Source organism: Ambystoma mexicanum, chromosome 13 (assembly GCF_040938575.1).
Source record: "Ambystoma mexicanum isolate Mex_15411 chromosome 13, UKY_AmexF1_1, whole genome shotgun sequence".
Taxonomy (NCBI): Eukaryota; Metazoa; Chordata; class Amphibia; order Caudata; family Ambystomatidae; genus Ambystoma; species Ambystoma mexicanum.
In genome coordinates, this window is record NC_090938.1 from 674,127,563 (window position 1) to 674,143,449 (window position 15,887).

Consider the following 15,887-nt stretch of genomic DNA (forward strand, 5'->3'; position numbering starts at 1 on the left):
ACTCTGGAGCCACTAATAATTACATCGATATCACATATGCCAAGAAATGTTCTATACCCCTTATAGACAAGAACAAACCTGAAACTGTTAATACGGTGGATGGATCAATCTTGATTTCCGGTATGGTAACTCAGGAGACTGTACCTATTCAGATGACTTTATCAAATGGTCATTCGGAGGAAATAGTCTTCGATGTCATTGTGGCTCCTCAACACCAAATAATACTTGGACTTAATTGGTTGACTCTTCATAATCCCGCCATAGACTGGGTTACGGGATTGATCCAATATCCTTCCGTTTTTTGTATGTAACGAACATTGCTTTACCAGTCAGGTGGTGTCAAATAAATCACATATGTTGGCCTCTATTGAGGGAACTTCCGCTATCAATGTGGTACATCAGAACGGTAAGCATATACCAAGTGAATATGCAGATTTTGCTGATGTGTTTGACAAAGGACAGGCAGAACGGCTGCCTCCACATAGGCAATATGATTGTCCAATTGAATTAATTCCTGGAGCTAAAATTCCTACTGGTCGAGTTTATTCTTTGACTCTCAAAGAAGATGTTGTCTTGAAAGAATACATCGATAAAGCTCTTGATATGGGATTTATACGGCCATCTCAATCACCGGCTGCCTCTCCTTTATTCTTTGTTCCTAAGAAGGAAGGAGACCTAAGACCTTGCATTGATTACAGGGCTATTAACGACATCACCATAAAGAATCAGTATCCTTTACCATTGATTAATGTTCTGTTAGACCAATTAGGAACTTCCAAGTATTTCTCTAAATTGGATTTACGCTGTGCTTACAATCTGGTTCGCATTCGCGAAGGAGACGAATGGAAGACCGCTTTTAAGATGCGGTACGGCCTTTACAAATATTTAGTGATGCCTTTTGGTCTTTGTAATGCTCCCGCCACATTTCAGTTCTTCATGAACGATATCTTCAAAGATATGATGGATCAATTCTTGGTGATTTACTTGGATGACATTTTGATATATTCATCATCTTTTCCAGAACATGTTAAACATGTTTTATCTGTCTTACAAAGACTGAGAGAGAACAAACTTTTTGTTAAAGCCGAGAAATGTGTCTTACATACACAAGAAGTGGAATTTCTGGGTTACGACATTACCAATCATGGTGTTCGAATGAGTCGTTCCAAAGTGAAAGCCATATTGAATTGGCCTATCCCACACAATGTCAAGTCATTACAGTCATTTCTAGGATTTGCGAATTTGTATCGCAGATTTATTCGTTCTTTCTCCAAAACAGTGGCCCCATTGACAGCTTTAACTAGCTCTAAAATTCCATTCTGTTGGAACCAGAATGCTCAAGCTTCTTTTGAGATGTTAAAAGAAGCATTTACCACTGCACCTGTACTTCAGCATCCTGATCCGGATGGTCAGTTCCTCGTTGAAGCAGACGCCTCCAGTGTCGCTACAGGAGCTGTACTCTCGCAGGTTGGTGCAGAAACTAAGGAGGAGCATCCAGTTGCTTTCTTCTCACGCAAACTTACCCCTTATGAACAGAACTATACTGTCACTGAGCGTGAATTACTTGCAATCAAAGATGCTTTCCAAGAGTGGAGACATCATCTTCTTGGGGCCAAACATCAGGTGGTGGTGTATTCGGATCATAGAAATCTTCAGTCATTTAAAACTATGAAATGTCTTACAGCTAGACAGGCCAGATGGCATGTTTGTTTTGCTCAATACGATTTTCAAATTACTTATCGCCCTGCCAGACAACATGTCAAATCGGATGCTTAGTCTTGCATCGGTGAAGAGGTGAAAGAAGAAACATCGGTACAAAATAAGTTGTTGGCAGATCACGTGATATGTAGTTGTTCTGCACAACCTTCTCTAAAAAACGACTTACAGGAGTGGGTGAAACTAAATCCACAATTGATTCAGGAATTGAACATTGATATATACAATGGTATGCCTTTTAAACTAGGAGTACACTATCTACCAACTGAGCATCCGATTTGATATCACTCAGAAAAAAGCCCTCAGTTGGTGTCATGATTCTTTGATTGCCGCCCATCCTGGACAGAAGAAGACTCTAGAGTTATTGAAAAGATGGTGTTGGTGGCCGTCTATAACACAAGATGTTATAAATTATATTTCAACATGTTCGGTATGCAGTCAATGCAAGAACACTCCTGGCAAACCAGTGGGTTTACTCCAGTTTCTACCTGTTCCCAAAAAACCATGGGGCATGATATCAATGGATTTTGTGGTTGAACTTCCAAGAAATAAAGGCTACGATACCATATGGGTGGTGGTGGACTACTTTACAAAATTGGCGCTTTTCATTCCCTGTATTGGTGTACCAACAGCTGCTGGTCTGGCTGATCTATTCATCCGGCATATATTCCGGTTTTTTGGTCTACCTTCAGTGATCATCACTGACAGGGGCTCACAATTTGCGTCACGTTTTTGGAGAGCACTAAATTCGGCATTACTAAATGATGACAGATTGTCTAGTGCTTATCACCCTCAAACGGATGGACAGACAGAGAGTCAATAGCACTATGGAACAATATCTGCGATTTTTGTGCTTGCAGTTTCAGTCAGATTGGCTCAATGTTCTGCCGGCAGCAGAGTTCGCCTATAACAATTCCTATCATAGTGCTATAGGTACTTCACCTTTCTATGCTTTGTATGGGCAACACCCACGTTCCATTCCTTTTGACTCCAGTTTGTCTTTGGATACTCCTGCAGCAGGACGTAATTTTAGGGATCTTAAAAGTCTACAGAAGAAAGTTGAGCAGCAATTGGAGCAAGCTAAAAAACGAGACAAGTACTATGGCGATGCTCATAGAATCCCTGCACCTGTCTGCAAAGCAGGTATGAAGGTATGGCTGTCCACAAAAAACTTGAGAATACCCGGCAAAAGGAAATTGTTGCCTAAATACATTGGGCCATATGAAGTGCTCCAAGTTATAAATCCGGCTGCTGTCCGTCTGGCTTTGCCACAACGGTGGCGAGTGCATACTGTATTCCACGTGTCACTCATCAAACCGTGTTCGGATGCTACTAGATTACTTATACGGCCTGTTGCTATTTCAGTGAAAGGGTCAGAAGAATATGAAGTGCATGACATTCTGGACATGAGGTTACAGTCTGGAAAACCATTTTATCTGGTGGATTGGAAAGGTTATGGTCCCGAGGATAGATCCTGGGAACCTCTGTCTAACATTCATGCTCCAGCTTTATTAAGGCGATTCCACTCGAAAAGGGGAGAAGCTGCTGCTTTGGGGGGTGGCATTGTCATGCCTGCCGGACATACCTCTGGACCAGGAACGACTTCTCCATACAAAATGAGTTACACCCATAGAACCATTAGACCTTTCTACTCAAAATGGAGGTTGTTCGATGCATTGCCCGGAAAACGACGTCTGCATTTTTCACGTCGTTAATTTTCACGTGACTTAGGTCCGTCACGTGTATCACGGCAGTGCGTACATAAGCAGCGTGGAAACTCCAATCGCTGCTTCTGATTAAATCAATTTTGGCGTTTTGTAGCTGAACTCCGGACCTGCGTTCTCGCATTCTTTTCAGCAACTTCTTTGGCCTAATTTGAGCGTGTTTTCCTCCACACGCAAATTCCTGGGCTGCGTGAATCCTGTTCGCGTGCCAAATCTCCACGCGGACGCTGTCTGCAAGCACGGCTGTCCTGAGCTGCATGAATCCTGTTTGCGTGTCAAATCTCCACGCGGACGCTGTCTGCAAACGCAGCTGTCCTGAGCTGCGTGAATCCTGTTCGCGTGTCAAATCTCCACGCGGACGCTGTCTGCAAGCGCGGCTGTCCTGAGCTGCGTGAATCCTGTTCGCGTGTCAATTCTCCACGCGGACGCTGTCTGCAAACGCAGCTGTCCTGAGCTGCGTGAATCCTGTTTGCGTGTCAAATCTCCACGCGGACGCTGTCTGCAAGCGCGGCTGTCCTGAGCTGCGTGAATCCTGTTTGCGTGTCAAATCTCCACGCGGACGCTGTCTGCAAACGCAGCTGTCCTGAGCTGCGTGAATCCTGTTCGCGTGTCAAATCTCCACACGGACGCTGTCTGCAAGCGCGGCTGTTCTGAGCTGCGTGAATCCTGTTCGCGTGTCAAAATCTTCACGCGGAAACGCTGTCTCCAAGCGCGGCTGGTCTGGCTGCGTGTATGCTGTCGCGTGCAATCCTGCACGTCGTTTTCTGAACTACTTTGAACCTTTGGTACCTGTGACAGTCAACAGGTGAGATTCTTATTTTGTTCTTCGTGGGAAAGGAAGTATTTCATGAACTATTGGAAGGTGATTGTGCACAGTACATTGGACGCTAGCCTGTGGTGCACCAACTCGGTATCTAGCGAGAGCCTCGTGCCGTTCGGGATAAGTCTCCCTTACTAATCTTCCCTTCCTTTGTCGTTTGTTCAACTCTTGGTTTTCTTCAAGAAACTTTCCTGGATTACTTCAGTTTAGCCTTAAGGTCAGTGTCTGAATTAATACCATTTCTGTGTTTTCTTAGTATTTGATTGGGACAGTTTCTTATGATACTTTATCTATCCTAGGCATACTTCCTATACAATTCCCACGCCCTTTCCAGTGATCCATCTCTCTGCCTGTTTATTTCAGTCAGAGAGTTGTATCATTTGGAAGGTCTAATTTGACCTGCCTACAATCAAGTCGTGTGAAGATAGGATCCGGAAAAGCCCTACCAAATTGTATCCTTTTTGGTTACCGTATCCTTTTCAGTTGATACCTTGGTGATTTATGACACTGGTTCGATCAGAGGTAAAAAGGGTTTCACAAAGCGACAGCAGTGCAGAGGAGCAGTCCTTCAGCGGGTCACCAGCGATTCCTCGGTTCAGCCTCGTGGTTGCAGGATACTTGGCTCCTGTATTCCTTTGTTCGTGAGAACTCAGGAGATCGACATGGTAGTGGCGTTTCCAGCCCCCTTTTATCCACGGTTCTCTTCGCGCCAAAACGGAGGGGACCCAATGGGAGATCCGCTCATCAAACACTCACACCATATGTGGACCTATCACGGACCACTGTGGTCCCAGGCATTCATACCACCTTAGACTCTCTGGCACCCAGGATGTATATTGGGACCAGACATCCCAGCCCACATCCTGGAGACACACACAAGGCCTGTAGAAGCCCGCGAAAGCATCTGTGTTTCGCGGGAAAGTACATGCCCAAATAAGGAAGGCCCCGGGTCGGCTCGACCTGGGGAAGGTGAAGGGGGCAAGATGGTCAGTGGACAGGACAAAGGAGCCTCGTGGTCTGGCCATTTTGGGAGCCATGCCACCATTTTGGGCTAAGCACGAGAATGCGCTTAAAACGCCAAAAGGAGCTCAAAAACACAAGAACCGATCGCTGCCACCATTCGCGTCCATGATTCACTTGCACCGATCAGTTACAATCCAAAAAGAGTATCTAGGGCCTGTAGAAGGCTAGAGAACCAAGAGAGCAGTAACTTAGCTTACAGTGCCCTCTTGTGTCATGTTGCACGAAAGCCGCAACATGATAAAGAAACTACGGAAAACAGCGTTTCCCAGTACTGACTGTCTTAAGGGCATGTCAGTTTCCCCGTAAGAATGGAGCGAAAGCCCAGAGGAGTGCGGCAGAAGGCTGCACTTCTCTGGCAAAGTATAGATCATGGTGAAAACAACAGCAAAAAGTTTAGGGGTTGCCACATGGAAGAAAAATTACCCACAATTTAGAAATCTTTCCTAACACTCGCCCCTCCCAGACTATGGACAGGGGGAACTAATCCACCCCTGGATGAGTCTCTTGTTCAGGTCGGTTAAACATTCTGGACAACCCATCAGCATTGCTATGTTGGACACCTGGCCTATGCTCAATAGTGAAGTTGAAGCCTTGTAGACTTATGGACCACCTAAGCAATTTTGGATTCTCTCCCTTCATGTTCATTAGCCACTTTAAGGGCTTATGGTCAGTTTGCACAGTGAAGTGGGTCCCATAGAGGTAGGGTCTCAGCTTCCTTAGGGCCCACACAACAGAGAAACATTCTTTCTCCACTGTGGACCATCTGAGCTCTCTGTCCTTAAGCTGTCGACTAATAAAACCAATAGGGTGTTCCTTACCCTTCTCATCTACTTGCGATAGTACAGCTCCTATCCCAGTGTCAGAGGCGTCCGTCTGCACAATAAAAGGTCTTTGATAATCAGGGGCCCTGAGGACAGGGGCCTGGCACAAGGAGTCTTTTAAGCCATTGAAGGCCTTTTCACACTCGTCGGTCCAAGTTACCTTCTTGGGTTTCTTTGGAGTGGTGAGGGCAGTCAGAGGGGCAGCTATGGTGCCATAGTCTGCCACGAAGTTGCGGTAATACCCCGTGAGTCCTAAGAAGGCTCTCACTTGGGTTTATGTAGTGGGGGTAGGCCAGTCTTGTACTACTTGTACTTTACTGGGAAGAGGCTGTATCCTCCCTCCACCTACTTCATGTCCAAGGTAAACCACTGAGCCTTGTCCAATCTGGCATTTACTAGCCTTTATGGTCAAGTGTGCTTTCTGAAGAGCCTGGAGCACAATCCCGAGGTGTTTCACATGGTCTTCCCAGGTGGCACTGAAAACTGCTATATCTTCCAGATATGCAAGACAGAATTCGTCCAACCCATTCCACACATGATTCACAAGCCTCTGGAAAGTGGCAGGTGCATTTTGCAACCCGAACGGCATTACCCTGAATTGGTAAAGGCTGTCTGGAGTAGAAAACGCTGTCTTCTCCTTGGCATGTTTTGCCAAAGCTATTTGCCAATAGCCCGCAGTGAGGTCAAACGTGCTGAGGTACTTGGAGGCACCCAAAGTATCCACCAGCTCATCTGTTCGAGGCAAGGGGTGTGCATCTGTCTTGGTGACAGCATTCAGAGCCCTGTAATCCACGCAGAACCTCAATTCAGAAGTGCCTGCCTTTGGAACCAAAACCACAGGGCTGGACCAAGGACTACTAGAGGGTTCAATCACCCCAAGGTCTAACATCCTGTTGACCTCGGTCTTAATATAAGACTGTACTTTGTCTGACATCCTGTATCCCCTACTTTTGGTAGGTACACTGTCTCCTGTGTCTATGTTATGTTTGCACCAAGGTGTCAAACCAGGCGACTGTGAAAACAGGGGGGAAAACTGCCTAAGCAAACTTTTCACCTCAGCCTGCTGATCAGAAGTCAGGTGAGGGGCCACTCGGACACACTCAAAGGAGCTATCTGAAGGACCGCTTTGGAACAGGTCGGGGAGAGGTTCAGACTCCTCTTCCTCAACATCTGAAGCCAGTAGCAGTGCTGCGATTTCTACTCTTGGGACGAAAGCCTTCAGCCTATTTACGTGAAACACTTTTGGAGCCTGTCCAGGCCTTCATAGTTCCACTAAATAGTTAACCTCACCCAGGGGCTCCATCACTGTGTAAGGGCCTGACCATTTGTCCTGTAAAGCTCGAGGCCTTATGGGATTCATGATCAGGATTTGCTGACCAGGTGTAAAGTTGATGAGGGAAGCTTTCTGGTCGTACCAATGTTTCACCAGCGCTTGTCCTGCCTTCAATTTATCACTAGCCAAGCCCATCAGAAGTACCATCTGTTTTCGGAGCCCCAGCACATAATCTACTACGTTGGTAGTAACAGGGGGAGTGGGCATCTCCCATCCCTCTTTGACTATGGCTAAGGGTCCCCGTACAGGATGACCGAACAGAAGTTCGAAGGGGCTGAAGCCAACACCCTCCTGTGGTACCTCGGTAGGCAAACAGTAAGCATGGTAAAAGAAGATCCCATTTTCTTCTCTGAGATTGTTCCAGAGCCCCAATCATGCTCTTTAACGTTCTGTTGAAACGTTCCACCAGACCATTGGTCTGGGGGTGGTATGCAGAAGAGAACTTGTAGGTGACCCCACATTCTTTCCACATAGCCTGCATATACTTTGACATAAAGTTGCTGCCACGATCCGACACAACTTCTTTAGGGAAGCCAACCCTAGTAAATATGCCAAGTAACGCTTTTGCAACTGACTTGGCAGTTACAGTTTTCAATGGGATGGCCTCAGGATATCTGGTTGCATGGTCGACCAGCACCAGGATAAACCTATTGCCTGAGGATTTTTGCGGGTCAAGGGGACCAACGATGTCGATCCCTACCCTTTCGAATGGTATTCCCACAACTGGGAGTGGTACCAATGGAGCTTGGATTGTCGAGCCAACCTTACCAGATAACTGGCAGGAGGCACAACTCCTGCAGTGACTTTCTACTTGCACCCCCATCTTGGGCCAGTAGAAGTGCATGGATAACCTTTGCTTGGTCCTCTTAATACCAAGGTGACCAGCAAGGGGCACTTCATGCGCCAACTGCAGGAGGAAGGGTCTTACAGCAAGGGGAACCACCAAACGCCTATGGTCTCCTTCTGTAGACTCTGTGGGCTCACTATACAGGAGGCCACCTTCCCAATAAATCTGATGCGTCCCAGGAGGTTCACCCTCAAGCTGGGAGCAGGCCTGTCTCCTTAGGCCTTCCAGAGATGGGCACTCACGTTGGCCTTTACTGAATTCTTCCCTATCAGGACCACCTTCTACTAACAAGTCTTTTAGTTCAGGATGGTCGTTGGGGTCAAATACTTCAGGCATCGCCACCTCCTTGTCAGGCCCAGGCGATTGATCAACTTCCTCCACCGCAGTGGTAGGCGAGCTCGGGGGAATGTTCTCTTTCCCTCGTCTTGACTTGTTTACTCCTTTCGCCTTGGGTTTCCCCTTCGGCTGGGGCGGCGTATTGGTCTTGGCCAATGCTGCCCGTGCTTGAGACCGTGTGTAGGGTCTGTCAGCAGTGTCTCCTACGAGCCCTAAAGCTCTGAGATCATTACCTAACAAGACCTTTCCTGGGACGTTTCTCTGAATGCTAACTGGAATCCTGACTGCTGTACCATTTAAAGTAAGATTTACAGGTATTACTGGGAACATGCGGAGTGGGCCGTCAGCCAACTTAGTGGGCATCAGAGTAGCTCTGGCAACTTCCTCTGAGTCTACCAAGGTAGAATCCAATACAGTTCGACTGCACCCACTATCCCTAAGAGCTGGAGTATCTACTCCATTGATCAGCACACTGTCTTTAAAGTAGTGCTTGGTATTATCTGGAATCCTAGCATAAGCCTCTGCGACTTTAGGCTCCCAGGAACCCAGGGAAACTAAAACTACCTCAGCTTCTATCCCGCTGGGGAATGAGTCAGAGGAGAAGGATGCTCCTGTAATCTCTTCTTCCTCGTAGGAGGAGAAGGCCAGTTTAGGGGAGTGGACCCCCAAAGGTTTAACCTTACACCGGGGATCCCCCTTCACGTGGTCAGTTGCTCCACAAGCAAAACAAGATCCATTGGGTCTGTTTACATAGGGAGGCTTATTGTAACCAGAGTTCTGTTTCGGAGGCTGATCTCCACTACCCTGTGAGTTCTCTTGTGTCTTACCCTTATTTTTCTTTTTGTGGCCCTTTTGAGAAGAAGATTTATCTGATTCTCCACCCTCCTTATCTTTGGACTTTTTCCCTTCCTCCTTCTTACCAGGATGAGTTTTTTCCTTATGGGACACTCGATGTGACAGCCATAAGTCTGCTGCAATGGCCAGCTTCTTAGGATCTATCTCCTTCGAATTGGCCAAATGCTGCTTAAGCTCCGGGGAAGAAGATGCAAAAATGTGTTCCAGCATGACAAGATTTATCATGCCTTCAAAGGTAGAAACCTTATAACCTTCGACCCAGCCAGTCAAGTTTTTTAAGGATTCGGTTACATAAGATACCCAAGTACCACCTTCTTTTTTCTTGTACTCTCGGAATCGTTTTAAATATTGGGCAGGAGTCTTTCCAAACTTTAAAATGAGAGTTTGCTTTAACATTGCGAAATCAGCTCGCTCAGCCTTCAACATTTCCATAATGGCACTACAGCCAGAATGGGGCAGTCTGCTGAGTAACCAGGCAATCTTATCAGCATTGTCAACTTGTTGAACTTCACATGCATACTCAAACGTATTCAGCCAGTCCATAATGTCATTCCTTTCCTCATACACACTGAGCAGATCTTTCGGAAAACGTGGATGAGAGGAGGCCACAGACCCATGTCCAGGACCCTTGGATCCATTTGCAACCTGAAGCTTGGCCAGTTCCAACTGGTGATCCCTGTCTTTCTGTTTTTCTGCCTGTTCGATTTGTAGTTTGGCTATGCTGAACTCAAGCTCCTTCTGCCTAAACCGCAACTCTTGCTTCTTGAATTCAAGCATAGCCTCCCCATCAACACTAGCAGAGGAAACATTAGACATCTCATCCTCCCTGTTCTCGTGGTTGCGGTGGATCAGTGCAGCGGCAGAACCGTCGGTTCTACCAGTGAGAGCAGCCCCACCTCCTTCCGCACTGTCCTCAGAAGTTATAGCGTCAAACTGCGCTTCTTGCCACGCCACGATTCTTTGGATCATTTCCAATTTGGTGCCTTGTGAGGAAACACCTCTCTCTGCACACATCTTTTTCAATGTTTCGGATTTGGAAGCATTTAAAGTTAACAAGGTATTTGTTTCCATACTGTTAGATAGGACTATAGCCTTTTTAAAGTTATACTACGACAATTCACTACGTGCCTGGTAGGAATAACTTGAAATGCCTTAGTTTGTGCGCAACACTGGATACCTTCAGTCGTATCCCACCGCTGTACACCAATTTGTTAAGACGGATTTCTGAACTCTGTCCTGGAGGCGCAGAGGTTCAGAAGGCCAACCTAATTACTTGGAACAGGGTAACCTCTGGACAAGCCAGACCAATCAGGGTAGCGATTGCGGCGGTCAAGACTAGGTCTCAAGCGGGGTGAGGGTGACTGAAAGCCCGAAATGAGCACACAAAGCAAGGACACTTACAAATTACTCCAAACAGGTGTTATATTAAAAATATATACACATTTATTCCAAGGCCTTTGCAACAATGACCGTAGCGAGAAATCACAATAAAACTCTAGTAAACCAACACATACCAAACCAATACAATATATATACAAATACAAACGAGACTAAAGAGTTAGATGCACGAAATGTGTAGTCCACCTAGAAGGGGAGGAAAACAGGCAGTGCGAAATAATGATTAGACCCAGTCCGCCTTCAGAGGCACCTAACTAAAAGGAAGTCCAAGCCCTACGAAGAGTGGAGCCTTGTGCTCAAAAGTACCTGCACACGCTGGTGCCAACGGGCAAAAAGGGGAGTCTCTTCGAGGGAATCAGGCAGTTCAGTTCGGTGAACAAAAGAAGAAGAACAGAGTTCCGCGACTTAAGCGCAGCCTCCACTGTGGGCAGAAGCGGAGCGCGAGTACGGAAAGGCGTGCTGTTTGACACAGCGGGGAAAAGCTATGGGCTCCTGCAGGAGGGCGACCAGTTCCTTGCTATGCTACTCACCGGTCACCGATGCAAGCAGACCCAGGCTTCTCCGCGTCAGTTTCAGTGCTGGCAGGTTCAGGGGAGCAGGGGACGTCTCGTCGTCGTGTAGATTCTGCAGCAGCAGAGTTGAGTTAAAGATGTCCCAAACGAAGTGAACCCGCACAGTTTGTTACCACAGCAGGGCAACGGAGCGGCCGTGTGTATCTCAGCCAAATGTACACTACTCACTTCAGACCTGGGAATGCCAAGTGTACGAATCGTGTGAGAGTGACAAGTACTCGAAATACAACACAACCTGGCGGCGGTTACAGAGCAAGACTCCTGGGTAGGCTGGTCAGTCTGCTGGATGGCCCAGAGACACTTCCGAAGGCTTACGTGCAGGAGATGGTGAAGATGCCGAGAATAGCTGTTCCCGCTATTCCAAGGGTCGAAGTACCAGTACAGGCCTTCTGGTTCGATCAGAGGTAAAAAGGGTTTCACAAAGCGACAGCAGTGCAGAGGAGCAGTCCTTCAGCGGGTCACCAGCGATTCCTCGGTTCAGCCTCGTGGTTGCAGGATACTTGGCTCCTGTATTCCTTTGTTCGTGAGAACTTAGGAGATCGACATGGTAATGGCGTTTCCAGCCCCCTCTTATCCACGGTTCCCTTCGCGCCAAAACGGAGGGGACCCAATGGGAGATCCGCTCATCAAACACTCACACCATACGTGGACCTATCACGGACCACGGTGGTCCCAGGCATTCATACCACCCTAGACTCTCTGGCACCCAGGATGTGTATTGGGACCAGACATCCCAGCCCACATCCTGGAGGCACACACAAGGCCTGTAGAAGCCCGCGAAAGCATCTGTGTTTCGCGGGAAAGTACATGCCCAAATAAGGAAGGCCCCGGGTCGGCTCGACCTGGGGAAGGTGAAGGGGGCAAGACGGTCAGCGGACAGGACAAAGGAGCCTCATGGTCTGGCCATTTTGGGAGCCAGGCCACCATTTTGGGCTAAGTGCGAGAAACGCGCTTAAAACGCCAAAAGGAGCTCAAAAACACAAGAAACGATCGCTGCCACCATTCCCGTCCGTGATTCACTTGCACCGATCAGTTACAATCCAAAAAGAGTATCTAGGGCCTGTAGAAGGCTACAGACCCAAGAGAGCAGTAACTTAGCTTACAGTGCCCTCTTGTGTCATGTTGCACGAAAGCCGCAACATGATAAAGAAACTACAGAAAAAAGCGTTTCCCGGTACTGACTGTCTTAAGGGCATGTCAGTTTCCCCGTAAGAATGGAGCGAAAGCCCAGAGGAGTGCAGCAGAAGGCTGCACTTCTCTGGCAAAGTCTAGATCATGGTGAAAACAACAGCAAAAAGTTTAGGGGTTGCCACATGGAAGGAAAATTACCCACAATTTAGAAATCTTTCCTAACAGATACTAGCACACCAAATGGGACTCCATTTGAAATAATCTGACCTTAAACCATCTGGGCCAGTTGCCTTCCCCATAAGGAAAGCATCAATGCAAGTCCATACCTCCACCAGGGAAAAGACAACGGGATCCCCTCCCTCACCCGGATTGTGCCACGTGGGCTCACCCTCGCCACAGGCATCAAACATTATGCTAGTGAAGTGGGAGACCCACCTGTCGGACGTGATAAAGTAGGGGTCAGTTTTCCTCAGATTGTCAAACCAGACTCCAGGCTAACTAGAATCCATAAATAATAATAATAATAATATCTTTAATGTGTTTTAGTTTAAATAATAAACTTTACACATATACATTTTAATAACATTCAAACTAAAATATACAATATAATGCAATAAAAAGATTAAACATTATCCAAAGCAATATAAAAAAAAAAATTGTTTTAAGAATCTACAAATAGGTCAATACAGTACGATAATACTCAAGTATAGTTCATTCATTGTCTCTTATGTTATTAGCAATTTAAAATACACGTAATGTTCTTTCTAATCCAGTAAACATAACATATTAAATAGTAGGGTCTGGCCTCCTTAAAACAGACTCCATTTCCCTATGAAACCCAGGTCTAGCCGAAGACTAACTTTCCTCATATAGATATGTCCAGTTTGTCTTCAGCTCTTAGCCAAATAGAGTATAATGCGGTTAGCAAACATATACTATTAGTGTTAACACAGTAGTTCCAAAACAACATGCTTCCTATGGTTTCCCAATTGTGCACATACTTTCCCAAGTAAAATTTTATATCATCGTTCATAGCCTGGCATTCAGTGAGGACATGCTTGGCTGTCTCGAGGATTTCCTGATTCTTACAGAGACGGCAATAGCGTTGTTCTCTGGGGATCTTATCTATTACACCCTTGGTCGTCATTGTGGGGAGGTATTATATTCTCAGTAATAATATAAACCTTCTGAGCCTATGGGACGGACAGATCATCAGATATTTCTGTGGTTTCTTGAACGTAAATAACCTGTTTTGCACAAATGAATACCTTTTTAATTTACGAAGATGTTCGTAGTTCTCAAGCCAGTCCCAAAGCTCTACCCGTCTCCCCATGCAAGCCTGCATAGCCTCCGAGTAGATCCCTTCACGTTGTTTCCAACAGATTTCACTGAGCAATTGTTCCATTTGTTTTTTAAATTCACTAATGGTATGTTCTTTATTATTACTCAGGGCAAATGTCGTTAATAGGGCATTGCCCGTATCATTCATCATTTTTAGGTAAATCCCGGCTCTCTTCCTTAGTATCTGTGCTTTTAATGATATTAGTCCCAGCTCTAGTCTTAGCAGAGACATAGGGATACATGCCGGAAGTCCCAATATCTTTCTCCAAAACTTTCCCTCGATGATTTGTAACCAATTTAAGTCCATCTTAGTCAGGGATTCCAGGCCATATATCATCATGGGAGCTAATACTTGTATATAAAGATGCCGAGTACCCCATAAGGTAAAACCACCCTGTTTAGTTGTAAAATTTTTAAATAGAGCCGTAACTTGTGCTGCTCTTATTTTTCGGTTGCGTTTGCATATATAATAGTCACCTCTGGGTTCAAATTCTATCCCTAGATATTTATATTCCGGCACATAAGAGATTACGACACTATCGATGCGGAGCAAGACACGAGCGGATCTCTTACTTGTGTATCTCATCACGTGTGTTTTCTCAACATTGATAGTGAGCCCATTTTGTTCAGAGTAATCCCAGAGGGCTGGGGCTGATCTACGTAAGCCACTAATTGTGTGATCAAAGATCACCAAATCATCAGCATATGCAAGCACAGAGCAGGGGGTTTTGCCAATACTTGGTGGGCAGTTCTTTACCAGGGCAATAGTCGCAGGGATGTCGTGTACGTATAAGTTAAATACTAAGGGGGCAGTCACACATCCCTGTTTAACCCCTCTATTCTGTTCAACTTCATTCGACATATGGCCTCTGTGATCTAATTTTAGTTTCACCTTGGTATTCTGATGTAAAAGAATCCATAAAAGCTTGGAGTCATAATTTATAACTGTGCTCTCGAGTTGCTCCCACTGTTTCAATATGTTCTCTCTTCTCTTAATTTTCAACAGCTTTTTGTAATCAGATTTAAGGGAAATGTAGTTGCCCAGAATTCAGATCACCAACTTTCACCGCACCATAGATTTTCTATTTCAGTGACCTGCATTCTTGGTCAAACTAGACCGCTCCCCTGATCCTTGTCCGATCAGGCTGCTTGCAACTCTGGTGCAAGGATATTGCCTCCAATAATTCTTCATAACGTCTGTTACTCGCTTCAGCACCAGAGTCCTTGTCCTTCTTCTGACCCTCCACAATACTGTGTCTGCAACCACTCCACCACTAGAGCCTTCCTTTCCCCCCTGTACCACCCTCTTGTTCACCCTCTTCTCAAGAAACTCTCAGCCGACCCGTCCTTCCCAGCTAACTATCGCCCAATCTCCATCATTCCTTTCCTAGGCAAACTCCTGGAAAAGCTGGCCATCTCCCAGCTTAATCTACACACTGAATGTATTGGATGTCTCCATGAACATCAGTCTGGCTTCAGAGCAGCCAGAAGCATGGAAACTGCTCTCCTGAACATCCGTGAAGACCTGCTCTCTAACCTTAATTCTAATCTCCCCTCTGTCCTCATCTTACTTGATCTCTATTCTGTCTTTGACACAGTCAACCATGCCATCCTGCTCAGTCGTCTCCGTGATAACCTGGGTATCACTGATCAGGCCCTGGCCTGGCTGACCTCGTTTCTCTCTGATTGACGCTCCCAGGTCCAACTTGGGTCCTTCCTTTCCTCTATCTCACTCTCTACCTGTGGTGTTCCTCAGGGGTCCAACCTCTCTCCCTGGCTATTCAACCAATACCTGGCACCTCTCGCCCTCTGCATTGCCGCTCTGCTCCAACTTTCAGTACTTTGCAGATGACCCTCAACTTGTTATGAGGCTTCCCTCTCCCACCTCTTCTCCTTCTCTCATCTCTGACTGTCTGTCTGCTATTCAGGAGTGGTGTGCCGCCAACAATCTCTGCCTTACTGCCAGTAAG